At 38.8% G+C, this 22797-nt stretch overlaps 1 protein-coding gene across 11 annotated transcripts in view; it reads right to left on the reverse strand.

The window, feature by feature from the left end:
• The window catches only part of CTNNA2 (catenin alpha 2), a 1217074-nt gene that overhangs the window by 1166493 nt on the left and 27784 nt on the right, over window positions 1–22797 (reverse strand). For 3 of the 11 annotated variants that reach the window (XM_085018819.1, XM_085018816.1, XM_085018814.1), the window contains exon 2: window positions 10413–10517. The exons of the other annotated variants lie outside the window; for them this stretch is intronic. The gene's annotated coding sequence lies outside the window, so the exon portion shown is untranslated. The remainder of the gene's footprint in view (window positions 1–10412; window positions 10518–22797) is intronic. 11 annotated transcript variants of the gene reach the window in all.

The following is a 22797-nucleotide window of genomic DNA, read 5'->3' on the forward strand; positions in this document are numbered from 1 at the left end:
TAAAAATGTGGGGGTAATTAATCAAAATGGTGGAGTAGAAAGATGTGGAACTCATCTTCCTCCAAGAATACATCAAAAATACATCTACATGTGGATCAATTCTCACTGTAAACTACCCAGAAACTGGAAGAAAGACTCCGGTACAACCATGGATGTAAGAAAGAGGCACACAGAACTGGGTAGGAAGGGAAGACAAGTGATCATGTCAGGACCTGTATCCCTAGGATGGGACTCAGAGGAAATGTAAGATTGCAGGGATGGGGAGCTGCCTTGGGGGATGGGCTTTTCAAACCACATATTAGGCATGCCAATTCTGGAATCTTACACAGGGAAGACAAACCCACTCGGCTGGTTGGAGGGCTAGTGGGACTAACAGAAGGGCTGTGGGAATCCTGCACTCCACTTGTGAAAAGCATGTGAGCCCTGGCTTCCTCCCAAGATGGGTCAGAGAGGACTGAGTGAGGATTGCTCCAGTGGCTACCCAGGTTCCCATGACCTCCCCCAGTACATGCCCCAGGCTCTTCCAAGTGAATGCTCCAGCCCCGCTTACTTCATGTCACATCTCTTCAGTGGAGTAAGAGCTGCCAGGACCAGGGAGAGAGCTCAGCATGGAAATGGAGAGGCAACTTGGACTCTGGGTGGCAACTGACCATAGCTTGATGGGGGTTGCCACTGCTGAGGCTTTCATAAGCAGCACATCAAAGGTGATCCCAATCTGTGACAGCAGCTGGATTTCCCCAACCCAGTACATGCTGAATACATCTACACGTATTGCCTTCTCTGCTTTGAGGCTCCACAACTGACCCAGATGCAGCGGTGACTGCCATTGCTGGTGATACCCTGGAGACAGCCCAGACCTCAGTGTACAGCTGGCACTCCACCACCTACATCCTGTCAAGAGCTGGGAGCCTACACAGGTCCCTCTTGCTTTAGTACTGCTCCCCTCTGGGGTAAGGGCGCCTGTTCTGGGAGAGCAGAAAGCACACACTTAAATGAAAGAGAGTCAGTTCAAACCTGACCCATGGGGCTTTTGCTTCATCAACTTGGGATCTGACTCTGTCCTCAATATGGTGTGACAGCCACTGAGCAGAGGGAAAGCTCACCTCATATCTGGCTCCAGCTCTAGCCCCTCCATCTAAAGCCCCACCTCTGACCAAAGTGAAATCTGCCCATGCACCTTGAGGAAAGATGTGATTTCTGTTACATCAAATTCAGCTTTTCTATCAAAGCCACAGGGAACATGTAGACTGTTTAGGGACACTACCGCATAAAGGTACCCTTTAAAGACATGGGTAACTACTTCACCTAAATTCATAGAGACAGAAAAAGTTAAGTAAAATGAAAAGACAGGAGTTCCCATCGTGGCGCAGCAGAAACGAATCTGACTAGGAACCATGAGGTTGCAGGTTCAATCCCTGGCCTCACTCAGTGGGTTAAGGATCCAGCATTGCCATGAGCTGTGGTGTAGGTCGCAGATGTGGCTCAGATCTGGCGCTGCTGTGGCTCTGGCATAGACTGGAGGCAGGAGCTCAGATTGGACCCCTAGCCTGGGAACCTCCATATGCCACGGGAGCAGCCCTCAAAAGACAAAAAAAAAAAAAAAACTAAAAAAATCCAAATAATGAAACAGAGCTAAAAATTTACCAGAAAGAGAATTCAAAGCATTAGTAATAAGAATGCTACCTGGATTAGGAAAAAGAATAAACACAATGAGAATTTTAACAAGGAATTATAACACTAAAAACAAAAAAAACTAAGAAGTGAAGAATGCAATAACTTACATGAAAAACATACTAGAAGGAGTGAATAGCAGACTAAGTGATACCGAAGAATACATACATGATCTGGAAGACATAACAATGGAAATCAATCAGAGGAGCAAAAAGAAAATCAAATGAAAAAAATGAGAAAAGTTTAAGAGATCAATGGAGTAACATCAAGAGCACAAATTATTCACATTATAGAGGAAGAGAGAGTGAGGAAGGGGTCAATAACGTATTTGATAAAATAATGGCTAAAAACTTCTCAAACCCAACAAAAGAAACAGATATCTAGACAGAATGCACAGAAGGTACGAAATAAGGTGAACCCAAACAGAACCACACCAAGACATATCATAACTAAAATGACAGAAGTTAAAAATAAAGACAGAATTCTAAAGGCAGCAAAAGAAAAGCAAAGAGTCATATACAAGGGATCCTCCATAAGGCTATCAGCGTATTTTTCTACAGAAACTTTTGCAGGCCAGAAGGAAGTAGCATGATATATTTATACCACCAAAAAGAAAAAAAAAAAAAAAAAAAACCTGCCACCTAGGTTATACTACTCAGCAAGGTTAACATTCATAATTGAAAGAGAGATTAAAAAAACCTTCTCAGACAAGCAAAAATGAAAATCCATCAATACTACCTTAAAAGAAAGGTTAAAAGTTCTTCTCTAAGTGGAAAAAATGGCTATTACAAGAAATAGGAATCTACAAGCAAGGAAAAATCCCACCAGGAAAGGCAAATCCACAGTAAGAGCTGTGGGCCAACCATTTAAATAAGCCAGTATGAAGATTAAAAAGACAAAAACAAAACCGTAAAAGCAGCTATAACTACAATAAACAGTGAAGGAATAAACATGAACCTGTAAACTATGACAGCACAAACACAAAATGTGGGCAAAAGGAGCAGAAAGGGTAGCGATTTTATTTTTATTTATTTTGTCTTTTTGCCATTTCTTGGGCCACTCCTACGGCATATGGAGGTTCCCAGGCTAGGGGTCCAATGACAGCTATTGCTGCTGGCCTATGCCAGAGCCACAGCAACGCAGGATCTGAGCCGTGTCTGTGACCCACACCATAGCTTACAGCAACACCAGATCCCCAACCCACGGAGCAAGGCCAGGGATCGAACCCATAACCTCATGGTTCCTAGTCGGTTCATTAACCACTGAGCCACAATGGGAAATCCAAGGGGTAGCCCTTTTAGAATATGTTTGACCTTAAATGGCTACCGGGTTAAAACAAACAGAGTTAAAGGTCAACATATGTGAGCACCATAGTGACAAGTCAAGAACCTACAATAGATACAAAAATACTAGAGAGAACGGAAGTATACCACTAAAGAAAATCATCAAAGTACAAGGCAAGAGACGAAAAGATGGAGAAAGAACAAAGAACTACACAAAGAACCAGAAAACAAGTAACAAAACAGCATACCTATTGATAACCACTTTAAATGTCAATGGACTAAATGCTGCAATCAAAAGACACAGTGTGGCTGATGGGATTTAGAAAACAAACAAACAAACAACAAAAAAGACCCACTTATATGCTGCTTGCAAGAGACTCACTTCAGAGCTAAATACACACAAAAACTGAAAGTGAGGGGATTAAAAAATATATTTCATGGAAACAGAAACAATAAGGAAGTGGAGGTAGCAACCATCATAATCAGACTGGAACTTAAACAGGCAAAGGATAAGAACAGACATGTCTCCAAATAAGAGATATAATAGCTAGTAAGGATATGAACAGATGTTCAACATTGTTAATCGGTAGGGAAATGCAAATCAAAACCAAAGTGAGATACCACTTCACACCCACCAAGATAGCTATAGTCACAAAGATGGAAAATAAGTGTCAGCAAGGATGTGGAGAAACCTTCATATATTGACGGAGGGAATGTAAAATGGTACACTCATTTTACAAAATAGTTTGGAAGTTGCTTCTGTAAACATAGAATTATCACTGGACAAAAATTCCACTCCTAGGTATATACTCAAGAGAAACAAAAGCATATGTTCACCAAAAAAACACTTGTACTCTAATGTTCATTGTAGCATTATTCAAAATAACCCCAAAATGGAAACAATCCAAATGCCCATCAACTGAAAAATGGATAAATAAATATGATATATAAAAATCTGATGAAATACTACTCAACCACAAATAAAAATAAAGTGCAGATAAGTGCTACAACATGAAGGAGCCTTAAAAACAGTATGGTAAGAAAAATAAGCTAGACACAAAATGTCACATACTGTTTGACTCTATTTACACAAAATGTTCAGAATAGGCAAATCTGTAAAAGCATCATACAGGTAGTAGAGCTGAATGGAGGGGGAAATAGACTGAAATTATTAATGAGTATAGGGTCTCTCTGGGGAATTAGAAAAATGTTCTGCTATTAGTGGTGATGGTGTCATAACTTTGCAAATATTCTAAAAAGTGCTCTACTGTATACTTTAAAAGGGTAAATTTTATGGTATGTTAGTTATAACTCACTAAAAAATGAGTCCCCACCATGGCTCAGTGGGTTGAGGATCCAGTGTTGCTGCAGCTGTGGTGTAGGTCACAGCTGCAGCTTGGATTCAATCTCTGGCCCAGGAACTGCCATACAAAGTGGGTATGGCTGAAAAAGAAAAAAAAAAAAAGAAAGAAAGAAAGAAAATGGTACTTAAATGATAAAGTTTGGGGAAAAAATACAAGGACATATTTGGAAAAATCTGGAATCCTTCTCCATCAATGTACAGCCCTGAGACTGAATAAATAGCTCATTGTAAGCATTTCCTTCTTGTGGAGGCACTTCTAGGATATAGTTACAATTCAGCTTCTGTCTGTCGCTCTTTAGATCATTTTATGCTTACTCTTCTTTTTCTATCATATTCACACTCTATTCTCTGGAACTGAGAGGCTTAAGAGATATCCCTTTTCTAGGAAAAGCCATTATTTCATCTTTCCAGTATCCATCCTCTTTTTCTTCTTAATAGCAAGAGTATAAAGAGACCGTCACATCCTTATCCATCCAACCATCCACGCTTGCCACATTCTCCAATTGTTTTTCCTACCCTTAGAAGCCAGCGACCTGAATGAAAGCCAATTTCAGTGACACTTTTACAGTTATGCAACAATCAGCTCCTTCCAAGTCTATTTCTGTACTTGTAAAATGTGTGAACATTTTCACCCTGAACATTCACAGGCAGGGCTTCTCTTCTTTCTTTTCCATAAACACCAACCTGCTGATAGAGGTGCTACACTCAAGCTCTCCTGGTCTCAGAAGACAGGCTTCTAATGCCCTGTCTTCTCCCATCTCTACTTCTCTGAAATTCTAACCCCAGGAGTGGCTACAACCTCCAAATTACCAAAGCCACTAGATTTTCTCAAGTTCCAATACAAATTTACTTCTCTGAAGCCATAGTTGATGTTAAAAAAAAAAAAAAAAAAAAAAAAACTTTCTCCAAATTGTCATTTTTTTTCTCAAGTAACTGATCTTCCTTCACTGTTTTGTCACTATGGCACAAAGGTTTTTTTTTTTTTTTGAGGTCATGTATCGAGTGCTGGAGTCATCAAAACATCCACCACACATTCACAAGTTGTTTGATCACAGGCAAAAGAAATTCTGAATCTCAATTTTTTTTTTTTCTGTAAACTGGAATCACCCAAAGTTTTTGTAAGGATAATATTAGATACTGTATGCAAATTTCTTAATATCAGCCTGCTATATAAGTGGCAGTTTTTTTAAATGATTAGTAGTATTTATATCTTATCATCATAATCACTATTATTATACATCTTTACAAGAATTTGCTTTAAACTCTTAATCGCCAGTTCTGTGCTGCCCTTCCTTCCAAGTAACCTTGGAATCTTCTTCTGGACAAAGATACTGGCCTAGATCGTCCTAGATCCTCTCACTTTATCGCTCCAAAGCCTAATGCATCATCTCTGTCAACAAACATTAAACACTGATGACATCGCCACCTCACAGGATCAGGATTGAAAGCTTGATGCCAGTTTTGATTCTCTCCTACCATTAGAGAAGAATTTGTTCTCAAGTTCACTCAACTCTCTCCATAACATTTTCTGAGTGCATCTCATCTTCAATTTCCACAGGAAAATGACGCCAGGCCCTCATTATATCTTACTTACAATATAAGTGGTTCCCAGACCTGGCAAAATATCATGTTCAAACCCAGATCCTTGGCCTCATCCCAACCAAATCATATCCTCCAAAGAATAAAGCTTAGAAATCAATCAGACTGAAAAGTTTCCAGGTGGTTCGCATAAACTGCCAGGTGTAGAAGCTAGCGGCATAGACTAGAGAAACAATCTCTAACTCCAGTATCAGCTCTTTTCAATGTTTCTTCTTACCTAAGCACGCCAGCCTTTATTTTTCCCCAAATTTCAGCTTCCCAAGCACTAGCCTAAAACATGCTCAACCTCTCAACTACTGAGAAATTTGCATCTTGATTATTCAACATTTATTTATCAAAATCTGTTTTAGCATCTCCAATATTAGATGCTGAGTATATGAAAATCAAAGATTAAACCTTTTAGGAACTAATAGTCTAAAGATGGCAGGGCAGAGATAGAAGGATAGGGATGAGGGCACAGAGAGAGACACACACACACTCACAGAGTGGGGGGAGAGGATAGGCCTCTATTCAATACCTCTAACATGCTAAACAAAGAACCTACAGTTGCAACTAATTCTCTCCTTTTCTTGGCATTCAGAGTCTTCACTTTCAGGCCGGTCATTCTTATTTACCGCCCTCTCAAGTTTTTAATCAAAATGAAGAGTTCCCACGCTTTTCACCAAAACTGCATATAAATTTTGGCTTAGTTTGCTCTTTGGATGGAACATCTCCACATACTATTCCATTTAACTGTACCCGAATTCTTGTCATTTTTCATGTCCCAGATAAGCCCTTGCTGATTCTCCAAACAGGAAGTTATTTCTTCCTCTTACACCAAGCTTCCAAAGCTCTAAATGATACTAATTATCTTCTACCCTATATAACAGATATTTTATATTTATTATCTTTCCTATTGCATCAAAATCTCCTTCAGGATAGGATTCATAATGGATCTTCATTAAACCCTCAAAGTACCTACTTCAAACCATAAATAAATGTTTTTTAATTTAACATTTTACTTATTTCTTAATTGAGGTATAGGTGATTTACAATGTTGTGTTAATTTCTACTGTCCAGCAAAATGACTTAGTTTTATGTATGGATGCACACACACACACACACACACACACACACACACATATATGTTCTTTTTAAAATATTCTTTTCAATTACGGTTTATCTTAAGACACTAAATATAGTTCTCTGAGCTATAGGGTAAGACCTCATTGTTTATCTCCGCCATGGATAATAGCTTACATCTGCTATCCTCAACCTCCTACTCCATCCCTCTCTTGGCAACGCAAGTCTGTTCTTGTCCATAAGACTACTTCTGTTTCATAGATGGGTTCATTTGTATATTTCAGATTCCACATACAAATGATATCATATGGTATTTGTCTTTCTCTTTCTGACTCCTTCACTCAGTATGATAATCTCTACCTGTATCCATGGAGCTGTTCATGGCATTATTTAGTTCTTTTGGTTCCTTTTTGGTTCATGGTTAAGTAGTATTTTGTTATACATACTACATTTTTTTTTTTTTTGCACTTGTGGCATATGGAAATTTCCAGGCCAGGAGTTGAATTTGAGCCACAGCTATGGACCTACAGCACAGCTATGGCAATGCCAGGTCCTTTAACCCACTGCACTGTGCTGAGGATGGAATCCACACCTCTGCAGCAACCTAAGCCACTGCAGTCAGATTCTTAACCCACTGCACCAGGACAGGAACTCCCATACCACATTTTCTTCATCCACTCATCTGCTGACAGACATTTTAGGTTTTTTCCCATGCCTTGGCTAGATAAATACTGTTTAATTAATGAACATAGATAGATAAATAACTAATATTTTCCTAAAATCTGATTTCTGGCACTTCTTAGGAGCCTTATCAGAAGAGAAAACATTCAAAAATGATATTATTAAGATAAAGTGATTGACTAATTTATAGTTACTAATGAAATATATGTATAATCGTTTCTCCTCATTAGACTGCAGGATCGGTCTGCACAGTAGTGCCATGTTTAGCAGTGAGTAACAACTGTGTGTGTTTAATTGCAAACTAAGCTCTTAGTAGCCTAAGGAACTACCCAAACATACCAAGAATAATATCTAAATTTCTTCAGAAAAACCTGTACAGAACTAGAAAATGCTAATAACTACATTCTTGTCTGAAATGTGGGAGTGTCTCTGTGTGAATGTTGATATGTGTCTATATCTAGATATGTGTAAACACTGTGGAGCTTCTGTGCAATGCTGTGAATTGAGCTGCATGCTTAAAACCAAAACAAAACAAAACAAAATCAAGCCCAAGCCTCACCAGGAAGCTAAACAGGCAATTCTACTGAACCCAGAATTTTCACCAAATTAGGTCCATACCATAGTAGTACCCTGGCAAAATAAGAGGTGTGAATGCACTTTGAGGAAGCCAACCCTATGTAGACACAGCTACGGAGAAGGCAATTAATCAGTACATATGAACGCAGGGTGAAAAGAAATTAATTCCACCACAAGTTCCTTTGACATATGTCACCACTAGCAGGACCATAATTCTGAAAGCAAACAGATAGCCAGAACTAAAGCATCTAACATAATCTTCTCAAGGGCTTAGTATGTTCGACAAGAATCTTTCATACCCAGGAGAGAGGTTCAAATTTTAGGTCATAAACTGTAACTGAGACCATCAGAAAGGCAATGAGTTTAAAACTAGACAGGTGACTTGTAAACAGGTCAGTTTTTTAAACTAAGGAAACCTATAAAGTGAACTACATTTAATTTTCAAATGTGTATTGCTGCTAGCTCCTCTAAGACCTCTCTCACGAATACTGACTTAAATGCCAATGCTGACAGCTCACCCAAGACATGTGGTCCCCAGTTTTCTCACTGATAATGATGAAGGACAATCCACGGCAAGAAAATAACTGGATTCATCAAAATTAAAAGAGATACCTGAGGAGTTCCCATCGTGGCGCAGTGGTTAATGAATCCGACTAGGAACCATGAGGTTGAGGGTTCAATCCCTCGCCTTGCTCAGTGGGTTAAGGATCTGGCGTTGCTGTGAGCTGTGGTGTAGGTTGCAGACGTGGCTCAGATCCCGAGTTGCTGTGGCTCTGACATAGGCTGGCGGCTACAGCTCCGATTTAACCCCTAGCCTGGGAACCTCCATATGCCATGGGAGCAGCCCTAGAAAAGGCAAAAAGACAAAAAAATAAAAAAAACTTAAAAAATAGAAAAATAAAAGGGATACCTGTGGCCCTGAACTCTCCTTACTGGCAAAGGTTTCAGGTGATGAAAAAAAAAAAAGTGTAGGGATAATGAAATCATTATTTAAATTCATTTCTAGGGTTAATGTGAGCATAATAAACATAAGTTGCAAGGAAAAATGAATTTAAGTTTCAGCAGCAGCAGAGATTTAGGTTAGATATGAGAAAGAGTTCCCTGACTAGGAGTGGTGCCAGATTCTAGAATAGTCTGCTAAAATGGCTTTAGAGTTTTCCTCTCTGAAGATCTTGAAGAATCAGACTGCATCCATGAAAGGTGACTCAGCCCAGAAGATAAATAGGTAAATTCAGTGAAATCAGGTCCTTCTGATTTCATTGCATTCTTAAAAATTAGGTAGTTTGACTTCTTTGACTTCCTCCAATAAAAATTAACAGTTCCAAACACTTGCTTTATCATATAATCCTAAAACCAACATTTTATGATTATATATATACTATATAAAATGTATACAAATATATATATACATATAGTCCCATATCTACCTATCTATCAATCTATCACCCCTGTTTCCAGATTTAAAAAGTGGAATTAGGTAACTCAAAGACAGGTTATATAATTAACATAATTAGTGGAGTCAGTATTAAAAGCTAGTCTGGTTTCAAAGCCCATTTCATTGTGCAATTCTACACAGGAAAAAGCAAGAGATGTTAACACTTGGCTACTTCTGCCTTAGCAAATAGCTGGGGTACCAAAAACTGCATTTCAGAGAGGCAGATTCGAGCACTAGATAGCTTCAGAGCACATACTGGTCACACATCATTCAAGTGCCCGATTTATACATAAATATGTAATTAGGACTCTATCGGGGACTGGTTTTATTTCAAGCACCACAAGACGCCATCATTAACCATGTATGGTTGAAGATGCTCTAGACCAAGAGGTCAGCCATGTCTCCTACTTTTCAGATGTATGGTGAACCAAGAATAAATGGGCTAGTTGGTCAGTACACATAATTGTGCATTCTGCCAGGGAGGTCAAGGTTGCCACCACAAACTTTCTGTGACCCAGATAGAATTACAGAGAAGAATATCCCTAATCCTCAGCCATAGGCTCTGCTGTAACCCTGCCAACTTTCTAGGCAAGTGTATAAAACCTTGTCAATGGTGGCAATTTGCATTAAATTAAAGAATTGGAACAGCTCAATTGCAAACTATAGTCTTTGTTCGTGTAGGCTGTTATAACAAAACATCACAGACTGAGTAGCTTATAAACAATAGGTATTTATTTCTCACAGTTCTGGAGGCTAGAAGTCCAAGGTCAGAATGCCAGCATGGTCAGGTTCTGGTGAAGGCCCTCTTCTCGGTCACAGACTGCTGACTTCTTTCTCTGTCCTCACACTATGGAAGGTACAAGTCAGCTCTCTGTCCTTGATAAGGACATTGATCTCCTTCACGAGGGCTCTGCACTTACCATCTAATCTCCTCCCAAAGGCCCCACCTTCTAATACCATCAAATTGAGCATTAGGATTTCAACTATGAATTTTAAGGGGATACAAACATAGCATCTCTCATTATTATTAGAAAATTAACTCTTAGAACCTGTCATATTAATGATAAGTCAGTGTTTTATTTATATAAAGGATAATGCACTACTTAATCAGAAAAAATAAGGCAAGAACACAAGGAAGAACTATAGTCCCCTTCTCTTTGAAAATTAAGGTTAATGTATTTTAAACAATAATTGGATTCAAAAAAGAGAGACCTTGGCAAAAACTGTAATGGACCAACTTATACAGCCAGAAAGGTATCAGAGCAAGTGATTCTCTTAAGTTTCAATGAGAAATTAAATCTTTCAAAATGCCAATGAAAAGATGTACATTTTCCCCATTTGTCTACTTAGCTCAGTCTTTGAAAAGAAATGCATGAAATTCTTATTTGGTCAAGGTCACTGGGTAGCACAGTGAGCTGTGTTTCAAGAATAAGCATTCCTCTTATCTTCTGAGTAATTATTATATTATTTCACCTTGGCAAAGCCTAATGTGAAATACTGTTGTCAAGTGGAAACAACACATAACCAACAAGAGGACCAATGCTCTAGTCAGAATTCCATCCATGACAGAGGACACGGCTTGATACAAATCTGTTTCTCACATGAAAAAAAAATTCTTCTCAAGGTCTGAACATAGAATTTTATGTTCAGACACAACTCAAATGAAATAGAGCAGGCCACATGTTAAAACAATACAAGTGACTTCTTAAATGAGATGGCTGATCGCCTTTTCTAAATTAGTAATAAACCCATATTAATTATTGAAACTTACAGCATGAATGGGAGATTTGAAGTAAAACTCTCTTTCATTGCTCAGTGTGATGGATGCTGACTTCACCCTCACCTCTCCCTCCCAGCACTCAACGCCTCCCCAATTCAAGGGGACACACTGGAGGGAGAGGCCCAGAAGACAGGATGCTGGCTGTCTTCTCTGCTACTCTGTACTCCAATGTGTGCCCTTAAAACAACAGTTTTCACATTTTGCTCTTGAAAAGGCACAATTAAATTTACCAAAAAAGAAGAGAGATAGGAACAGGTTTTTTGTTTGTTTGTCTCATCCATAGCTTAAAGCACTGTGCTGCTTTGCAGTCCAATTTGCTTACAAAAATATTAAGTCACAAAGCAATGGGCACTAAGGCAACAAGAGCACTACACCCAACTATTAACCAATTGAGTGACACGGGGCCTTGGCCTTTGAGGGACTCTTCCGGTTTTCAACTTGTCTGTTTATGGTTTCACCTGAGGTATATGAAAGTTGTTGGGCTAGGAATCAAATAAGAGCTACAGATAACAGCCTATGCCACAGTCACCAGCAGATCCTAGCCACATCTGTGACTTATGCCGCAGCGTGCAGCAACACCAGATCCCTAACCCACTGCGTGAGGCCAGGGATTGAACATGCATTCTCATGGACACAAGGTTGCATTCTTAACCCACTGAGCCACAACAAGGACGCTCGGTTTTCATCTTTAAAATGAGGACAGGCAAGTACAACTGACCCAGGAACAATGCAGGGGGTTGGGGGGCGGTTCCAAAACCGCCACTCAAGTCAAAAATTCCCATATAACTTTACACTCTGTACTCTGTATCTGTGGTTTAATATCCAGGCTTTAACCAACCATGATCTTTTAGTACTGTGGTAGGTATTTACTGAAAAAAAAAATCTGCATATAAGTGGACCTGTGCAGTTCAAACCCATGTTGTTCAAGGGTCAACTCAAGCGTCAAATGAATATGTTTTCTATGTGGTTTTTAAAACTCTCTGATACCAAATTATCAATAGGTTTAATATCCACTTTGCTCTCTGGATTTTCTGTCACATGCCTCTTTGGGGCAGGACAAGGCAAAACTCAAAGAAAGAAAACAAAAAGAAGTAAACCAAGACCATGGAAGTTTTGAAATAGCAACAATAATACCCATTTTTGTGGGACTGTTTTGTCGCCTTTCTTAAAGACCTATTTTTATTTTTCGTAGGGGCATTCATATAGGAATCCTGACAACCTAACAGAAGTTGGATCCAGAATCACTGGATTCCAGTATATCCAAACTACCTCAGTAACTAAATGTGTCAGTCTCAGTAGAACACAACATCTAGAATTATCCCTGGGCTGTTAATCAGTGGTCTCTGAAATACAGTGTACAAATTTATATTTTAACATTATGTAGCATATGTCCTCTCAAAATGTTAAGAATCTCCACACATAATTTTCCTCTAAGCAATCTTAAAGGAGGTACTTCCAACAATTAATGCAAACTAATGTTGAGTGATTTTCCTCAAATGATGCTGAAATGTTCTTTCACTTTAATATCTAGGAAGATAATAATACCTTTTTCAATGTATATTCTCAGCCACTCAAACAAATTTTCATGTACCATCAGACCTCAATGTTTATGAAGAGGGCCAAGAATGGGTGAAATCCATCCACCTTTGCTAAAAATAGTAAAATATTTATATTAACAGTATGTCTCAGAGTTCCCATCATGGTGCAGTGGAAACAAATCCAACTAGAACCATGAGGTTGCGGGTTCAATCCCTGGCCTCACTCAGTGGGTTACGGATCCAGTGAGCAGTGGCGTAGTTTGCAGACGCAGCTCAGATCCTGTGTTGCTATGGCTGTGGTGTACGCTGGCAGCTGTAACTCCAATTTGAACCCTAGCTTGGGAACCTCCATATGCTGCAGGTGCAGCGCTAAAAAGCAAAAACAAACAAAAAAGCAGTATGTTTCACTGAAGAATAAGACAGCAAATCAAGTACAACCATTCAACAACTAAAACCTATTTGAAGACATGCATCGTCAAAGAGTACACAATATTTTAAAAGATACAACTGTAAGAATAAGTTGCAAATTGCTCTCATTTCCTAAAGCAAAAATTCCTGTTCATCTAAATATCCCCACTGACTTGAATCATCTCATTATCACAGATCCAATGTACTCTATCTACTTCTTAGACAATTACCTTGGTTTAGTTCTCCATAAAGACCTTTAGGTTTAGGAGGAAAGGCACAGCAGTCCTTGGAAGCAGACTCACATTCTGTCCCTCTCTCATGTACAGGCTAATGACTGCGGGTAAATCAGTTCATTAGATTAGAATCATTTTACTCATTCTGTAAGGACTAAAGGCACTTCAGAGTTCTTGGAACTCAGTCAGGATCCAAACGATACTAGGATCCCTAACCTTGCTCACAACCTGTGGTATTTGTCATAAGGAGTACTAAATGAATAAATGAATGAATGTGATCAATGATGTTATGATAACAGTACAGGGTGAAGCTTGAAGATTTTATTAGGCCTTCTCCACAACCTTACTTCTTTTCTTATATTCCACAGCATTCTGCTAGTATAATTTGGCTATAGTTTTGGAGTGGATGCTCTGGTATGCCGTCTACATCCCCTTTTCGGGACCAAAATACTCATTCCTCCAGATACCAGGAGAGATGTCTATGGTGGCTTACATTTGAGTGCCTCTCTGGAAATTGCCTTTGCCTGCAAGAAGATCCTTTGCCAAGGTTATGCTTTCTCTCCAGGGAAAGAGAGTGACTGGTCCATTGAAGGGGTCAAAATTGTGGTCCCTTTTCTTCAAACAGAATGAGTCTGAGGGACCATTCTATTTCCTGAGCTCCAAGTGGGATTAACTAAGGATCAGTCATTTATAAAGGCAACCACATAGCACAGAAAGGGGGAAATGTGACATTTGGAGACCTCTGAGATATATAGTATGAACTGACATTGCTCTCTAGGGACTGGAAACACCATTATGTCCTCCATCCCACTAGAGTGGGGCTATATGGAAGTCGAGTAATAAGAAAAGTCCTAACTCAAGTCTTGCCATAGCAGGTCCACTGCATCTATGAATCTGGTCCAGTCCCTAAAAGGATAATGGAAACAAACATAACTGTAGACGGGAGACTCCCAGATTGTCTCACTGGCCTTTCAAATAAAATATTAGAGAAGGAAAGGCACCAGAAGTTTTGGATACTACCCTCATCCTTGGTCTTTCAAGATGGTGTGTGTGTGTGTATATATATATATATTTCACTAACAGTGGGAATAGCAGAATATAGTGTGAAACATAAAGATCTAAAGGACCCAGGACCATCCATCCAGTGACAGCCCCCATCTTATCCACATGTATTTCATCAGACTGACCGTTACAAAAACCAAATAAAATGGGCCCTTGGAAGATGGATCAACTACTACAAATGTAATCAAGAGGTAACCCCGATTGTAGCTGCAGTATGAGACGTAGTATTTTTTATGAGAACAAATTAACAGATATTCATGTCTGCAGCCACTGAGCTAATAAGTAAGTTCTTTTTAGATTCTTTTCTAAGTCTTTTAAGAAGTATGTTTAGAAACAGTTCATATTTATCTGGGAAAGAAAAGAGCATACATTTGCGGTCTTGCACTAGCGTTATATTAACTCTCTTGTCTTCTGTCATACTGAAGACTGAAGAGATCTCAACCAATCATTCCTCCCATATGACAATTAATTTAAGTTAATCAGACCAGATGAGCAAGAAGAAAAAATGCTTTAGGTTCTGCAGGCAGCTCATTCCAAACTTAAGAACCCTGCCTTGACCCATGTGCCAAGTGACAGGGTACTTATGGCAACCACAGGAACCAGATAATAAAACTCCACCCAAAGACGTTTAGGTTTGTTATTTTAAAAACCACTCTGTTGGTTCGACCAGGTTTCTAATCCCTATATTATAAATGTCCTACTTTTTTGTAGGTGAGTAAACTGATATATAAAAAGGGGAATTTAAAATATTAGTTTTTATGTGGGTAAAGCAGATCTGAGTTCTAAAATGTTATTATATTTTGTATGACATGTAGATCTTTCATATTAGGAAAGATCTTCATCAACATGAACAGCCTTTTCTTTAAAAGACATTTCTAGATTGGCATGGGTCAGCCTGAGTACCTGAGAGTGGGGCAGGGAGGTGACAAGGAGAGGGATGCAACAGCTGGACCATGGCACACATGAATCCACTCAACAGGTGTAGGTAGTGGGAGCAGGCCAAGTCAAAGTGCACCTGGCCAAAGGGAAGTGCTGCATTTTCAGGTCTCTCTAGTTAATCAAGAAAGAGGAGGGGAGAGTTCCCATCGTGGCTCAGCGGTTAGCAAACCTGACTAGCATGTATGAGGACTCAGGTTCGATCCCTGGCCTCACTCAGTGGGTTAAGGATCCAGTGTTGCCAAGAGCTGTGGTGCAGGTCACAGACGAGGCTAGGATCCAGCATTGCTGTGGCTGTGGCATAGAAAGGTGGCTTCAGCTCCGACTGGACCCCTAGCCTAGGAACCTCCATATATGCTGAGGGTGCAGCCCTCAAAAGAAAAAAGACAAAAAAATAAAATAAAAAAAGAGGAGGGAACAGAAGCTGAGTTATTAACTATCTAGCTCCAGGCACGGGTGACCTTCAGGGATGTGGTTGTGAACTACACCACGGAGGAGTAAGAGCTGCTGTACACTGCTCACAGATTGTTTACAAAAATGTGATGTTGAGAAACATAAGGACCTGGTTTCCTCAAGGCTTTCCAGAGAGATGTAAATCCTCCAGCTGGAAAATGCAGAATAACCAAGGCTGGTAGAGAAAGGAAGTCACCAAGAGACCTGGCCAGATTGAGAGATTGCAGTTGAAATTAAATCATCAACATTCAATAATAACACTTATGGGAATTCCCATCATGGTGCAGAGGAAACCATGAGGTTGTGGGTTCGATCCTTGGCCTTGCTCAGTGGGTTAAGGATTCTGCGTTGCCGTGAACCATTGTGTAGATCAAAAATGCAGCTCGGACCTGGCGTTGCTATGGCTCTGGCCTAGGCCGGAGGCAATAGCTCTGATTAGACCCCTAACCTTGGAACTTCCATATGCTGCAAGTGCAGCCCTAAAAAGACAAAAGACAAATAATAATAATAACAATAATAACACTTATGAAGATAAAAAGTTCTATGACGCTTAAATAGAAGAAATGGCCTAAAATGACTTCTTACATCTATCATTAAGAGTCTAAAAATGTAAAGACAAGCTGAACAATTATTCAGAGAATGAGGTGAGACACTTCAGGCCAGCTGCATTCACTCGAAAGAAATTACTTAAGAGAGTCTACAGAAAAGGGTAAATACGAGGAGACCATATTCTTTCTGCTTAGCTACGCTTAAGGAGTAGGTCTGTAAATATGACTCAAGTATTAAAAGTTTAAAACATGATTTAGCTTAGCAGACACCAGAAAAGCTATGTAAGGCAGATAAATAAATAGAGTCAAATCTTTTGTTAGAACAGTCATTTTATTCAATTTGCAAGAACTCCAGCATAAATGATAGTGATAACTCGCTTACTCATAGATCATCCCTTGGTACATCTGAGGGTATAAATAAAGGCACAAGCTCTATGAATGTAAAGAATACAGACATACCTAAGAGACACTGCAGGTTTAGTTCCAGACCAATGCAATAAAATAAACACCGCAAAAAAGCAAGTCACAAATTGTTTAGTCTCCCAGTGCATATAAAGTCCTATTTATACAAGATTGTAGTCTATTAAGTGTGTGATAGAATTTTCACCTAGAAACCAATATACATACCTTAATTAAAAATAGTTTACTGTATACATGTAAGGATAACCTGACCCCCTTGCTGTACAGTGGGAAAATTAAAAAAAAAAAAAAAATAGTTTACTGGAGTTCCCGTCGTGGCTCAGTGGTTAACAAATCCGACGGGGAACCATGAGGTTGCGGGTTCGATCCCTGCCCTTGCTCAGCGGGTTAACGATCCGGCGTGGCCGTGAGCTGTGGTGTAGGTCGCAGACGCGGCTCAGATCCTGCGTTGCTGTGGCTCTGGTGTAGGCCGGTGGCTACAGCTCTGATTCGACCCCTAGCCTGGGTACCTCCATATGCCTCGGGAGCGGCCCAAGAAATGGCAAAAAAGACAAAAAAAAAAAAAAAAAAAGTTTACTGCTTAAAAGTGCTAACCACCATCTGAGTTTTCAGCCAGTTATATATAAATATAAATAAATATATGTGTGTGTGTATATATATCCTGATGGAGGGTCTGAAATATTTTAGGAATTAACCAAAATGTAACAGAAACACAAAGTAAGTAAATGCTGCTGGGAAAATGGCACTGATAGATTTTCTTGATGCAGGGTTGCCACAAACAAAAAACATGTTAAGAAACAAAAACAAAACAAAATAAGACAATACAATGAAGCATGCTAAAATGAGGGATGCCTGTACACAGCTGGAGTTCTCACTACACCGACATTACATAAATCACACTGGTGAGGAACCTACTAATGTAAAGAATGTGGAAGTATGAAGAAAAGCTTTTAGCTCCTTCTTTTCTTTGTTTTTTGTTTGTTTGTTTGTTTTTGAGGACTTGAGAATTCATACTGGAGGCAAAATGGATATATGTGATCAGTGTGAAAAAATATTTTTTCATGTCTGTAGGCTTATTAGGTAAAAGATAACCCTACCAGAGAGAAACCTTATGCAAGTCCTGAATGTGGAAAATCTTTTAAACAGAACACCCACCTATGTATCATAGAATTCATATATCAGGAGGCTTCCCTATGAATGACATGAATGTGGGATGTCGCAAAGCCAGAGATCTCAGCTCATTATGCATTACAGAATTCATAGTTGGATGACACCATGAGTTATAAAGATTACTGAAAGTACTTGGGTTGAAACTGTCACCTTTTTTTTAACAGCAGAAAAGCCACGAAGGAGAGAGATCATATAAATGCCATCATTATGGAAAATTCTTCAGCCAGGGTTATGCCCTTGTTTTGCATCAAAATTCACATGGAGATTATTACCGTAAGTTAATATGTAATTGTTTACTTGACTGCTCCCCCTTTGAAACACTTAATAGGTTTTAATTTGTTATGTATGTCTGTTCTAAACCAACTTTTGGTTGGCAGCAGGGAAATGTAAAGCAATCAAAAAGAAACATCTTTACACCACTCTTAGTATCCTTTTTTTTTTTTTTTTTTTTTTTTTTTTTTGTCTTTTTGCCTTTTCTAGGGCTGCTTCCCGCGGCATATGGAGGTTCCCAGGCTAGGGGTCTAATCGGAGCTGTAGCCAACGGCATACGCCAGAGCCACAGCAATGCAGGATCTGAGCCGCACCTCTGACCTACACCCACAGCCCATGGCAACGCCGGATCCTTAACCCACTGAGCAAGGCCAGGGATTGAACCCGCAACCTCATGGTTCCCCGTCGGATTCGTTAACCACTGCGCCACGACAGGAACTCCTTAGTATCCATTTTAAGTATATATGCATATGAACAAGAATTGAATGAGTATCTATAGATAAATGAACAGAAGAAATTAGTGGATAAAGGGATAATAAGGAAGTTTATTTTCATAATTTATTCAGAATTACTGCAATGATATGTTGAATAAAACTTTACTTATTTTATTTTTTAATGTGTTGAATAAAACTTTAAATATTTTAAAAAGGCTATTAAGTTTGTCTATTATAAGGTCACAGAAGTTTCGATACAGCTTGCTAGGAAACCACCCTGTGGGTTCTAAGTTGTTTTAAGTCATAGTTCAAATGCTACTCTCTGAGACATGATTTTAAAACATCTGAGAATGTGAGACCTCAGCAATTCTTTGTAATTTGGGATTGAGAGGAAATAACAGACAGTTCAAGGAAAGGTATCATTTGAGAGGGAACATGTACCTGTATAATATACATAGTAACTGAACTCACATGATAAAAACAATACTGCATAAGCTGTCCCCACCCCTACTACACTCAAATTAGTCTTTTATATTCAAAAAGAAAACCAAATTAAGAGTAGAGGCTTGAGCCTGACTGTTTAGGTTAAAACCCTACCTCTTCTCCTAACTAGCCAGGTAATCTTAGCCATGTGCCTAAATTACACATACCTCCTGTCTTAAATATGGATACTATTAGTACTGATCCTACAGGATTACTGGGAATATTAAATGGGTAAATAAATAGATGGCTTAGAATAGTATCTAACACATATTGAGTGCTTATAATTACTATATATGTTTATTGATATTATCATTATTACTATTATTATTGCCATAGCTTAATTTTTTTTGTGGCTGCACCCATGGCATGCAGAAGTTCCTGGGCCAGGGACTGAACTTGTGCCACGGCTGCAACCAGAGCCACAGCAGTGACAATGCCAGATCCTTAGCCTTCTGGGCCACAAGAGAACTCCAGCTCTAGCTTAATTTAAACCTGCTTGAGTACTTATTTCACTTCCAATCACACATGTCTACCCCCCCAACCCCACCCTTTGCCTAAATTGGGAGTTACTCACTTGAGAGATCCTTGCTCCTTGTGGGTATATGGATTCACTTCTAAAAATCAATAAACCATTATTCTTTAAAAGGAAAAAAAGATAACCTCCAACTACACAAAGTATTGTTTTCACCATTTTGTCATTTTAGTGTATTGATATTTAAGGTGTGGATGTAGTTAGGATACCAGGTCAGCTGCTATGACAAAAGTCAACAGAGCAAGGGATTAAATGAGGTTTTCCTCTCTCATGTAACAGTGGGAATGGATGCAGTTCATACTGATATGGTAACTTCATGTCATGGATCCAGGCTCTTTTCTATCTTACTGCTCAGTAAGCTGCTTCCATCACTTGTCGTAAATCCTCTTACCATAACTGAACACAGCCTGTAGTCAGCAGGGAAGGAGAAAAACTTTGTACTGGTATCCAACATAGAAACTAGCAGAGTTATCTTCTAATCTTAGAAACCTCTCTCTCTTCTCTTTCCAAAGAAAGAATGTGAAAATGCATATGGCAGCTAACATGCTGCCTCTAAAACAATGGTGTTCAATGAAGCACAGTTTAAATATCACGCAGATACCTGGAACCAGAGGAAAACATTAGTCTGCATGATCTGTAATATTTTCATTGGTGTTACACACTTTAAAAAAGAATTTATAATGGAAACATAGCTACAGCGTTGCATATATGATGCCATAGCATTCATCAAGACATGGATGATATTACTAGCAGCCTATTAATAGTTCTGATATTAATTTCCATATTATCAAAAACAACCATTTCCAAGTAGGTATTCAACATAAGTTCATCCTTTTTCTTTTTTCTTTTCTTTCTTTTTTTTTTTTTTTTGGCCACGTCCGTGGCATGTGGAAGTTCCTGGGCCAGGAATTGAACCCATGCCACAGTTGTAACCTGTGCCACAGCTGCAGCAGTGCTGGATCTTTAACCCACTGTGTCACATGGGAAGTTTCCTTTCCTTTTACCTTCTCTCTGAAAAGCTCCAGACTGTTTCTAATAAAATAGAACCACTTTTCTTACGCTCAAATTGAAGCACAATTGTCCCCTCCCTGAATAGCAAACTCATGTTCTATTAATTGACAGCCACTTGCTTCTTAATCTAATGTCTGCCTAGCTGAGCTTGGGCCTCCACCCAGAATTTAAAGAAAGAAAAAAGCCAGGGAAATATTTGTTAGGCCCCTTGAACTCTAAAAACCTGCTAAGCATTTTCCTTGTGTGACCTACAGAATTTAAGAAATGATCCATCTCCATCCTATACCCTATGAAAAATCCACCTTCTTAGTATTGCCATGAAATAACTCTGAAGTTATTATACATTCCTAACAAGTCACTGAAATCCTGTGTAGCTATGTCCCTGGACTCTCAAACACTGCTTATCACCAAGCCAACTTGTCTATCTATATCTTCTATGCTACAGAACAGCTTTGTACTCACATCCAACAAAGAAACTAATAGATTTATCTTCTAATCTCAGAAATCTCCCACCTGATGGAAAATTCAACATTTTTATCCTTTCTCTTTATCCAAAAGAATTTGTTTCAACTACTTCACTTCCAAGAAAAGAATGTCATATTTATAGGTTCTCCTGCCAAGAAAGTCACTGTGTGCCAACACTTCTTAATCTCAAGAGGTTATGGACTGACTTTCCTGCATTTGACCTATAAATTCAATGGATATATTGCAACTACTATAGTTGTCTTTTTCTATTTCAATAATTTTATAACAAGAAATTCAAAATCTTTTCTTTATTCTTTAATATTTCCAAATTGACATTAATAAAATTTTGATTTCATGATAAAAGCATAAAGTAGACCTAGTGAAACAGATAGACACAATGTCTTATTTCTAGATATTTCTGCAATACTGTGTAGCTTATGAAAATTTTCCTATTAAAAATCACATTTTTCAAATATGGTCATCAATAACATGATCTGTTCATTTGCTAGTTAAGCATAAAACCAACACATTAAAAAAGGTCCAACTGGGTTGATGGAAATCAGCTATATTACTGAAAACAAGTTAGGAGAGTGAAAATGGTCAAAATTACGGCCTATAAATAAAAAGGGAGCATTTATAAATGGTGGAAGAAGAATTAGAAAAATTTTTTAAAAAGGAATTCTGGAGTTCCCGTCGTGGCGCAGTGGTTAACGAATCCGACTAGGAACCATGAGGTTGCGGGTTCGGTCCCTGCCCTTGCTCAGTGGGTTAACGATCCGGCGTTGCCGTGAGCTGTGGTGTAGGTTGCAGATACGGCTCGGATCCCGCGTTGCTGTGACCCTGGCGTAGGCCAGTGGCTACAGCTCCGATTCAACCCCTAGCCTGGGAACCTCCATATGCCGCAGGAAATAGCAAAAAGACAAAAAAAAAAAAAAAAAGGAATTCTATTTTTTAAATCACAGAGTGTACATAAACTATGTTGATATTTATTAATTTACTAAACTCCTCCAAATACTGATTCCATGTTAAGTTGTATAATAGCATATTAAGGACAGAAATGCATCAAGATAAAAACAGACATTAAAATATAAAAGGAATATTTCTTTTTGACAGTATTGACTGATTTACTAGGAGATAGACTACCTTTTTGGAATAAATAAATGTGTGCTTATTTTCAAAAGTTGAAACAGCTACATACTATTCTAACATATTTAAGGTACTAATTTATGATAATATTTCAAGCACTATGCTATGAATTTTATGTGCTTCACCTAATCGTTATGATAACTCTGTAGGTTGTCATTATTACCTCATTCTACAAATATGTAGATAAGTAGGGCTTAGAAATGCTCATTAAATCTGTCTGGTGCCAGTGTGTAATGGA

The sequence above is a fragment of the Sus scrofa genome, chromosome 3, assembly GCF_054392235.1.
Source record: "Sus scrofa isolate SSC_HxYL_T2T_F1_AM1 chromosome 3, Sscrofa_HxYL_maternal_Yorkshire_Landrace_v2.0, whole genome shotgun sequence".
Lineage (NCBI taxonomy): Eukaryota > Metazoa > Chordata > Mammalia > Artiodactyla > Suidae > Sus > Sus scrofa.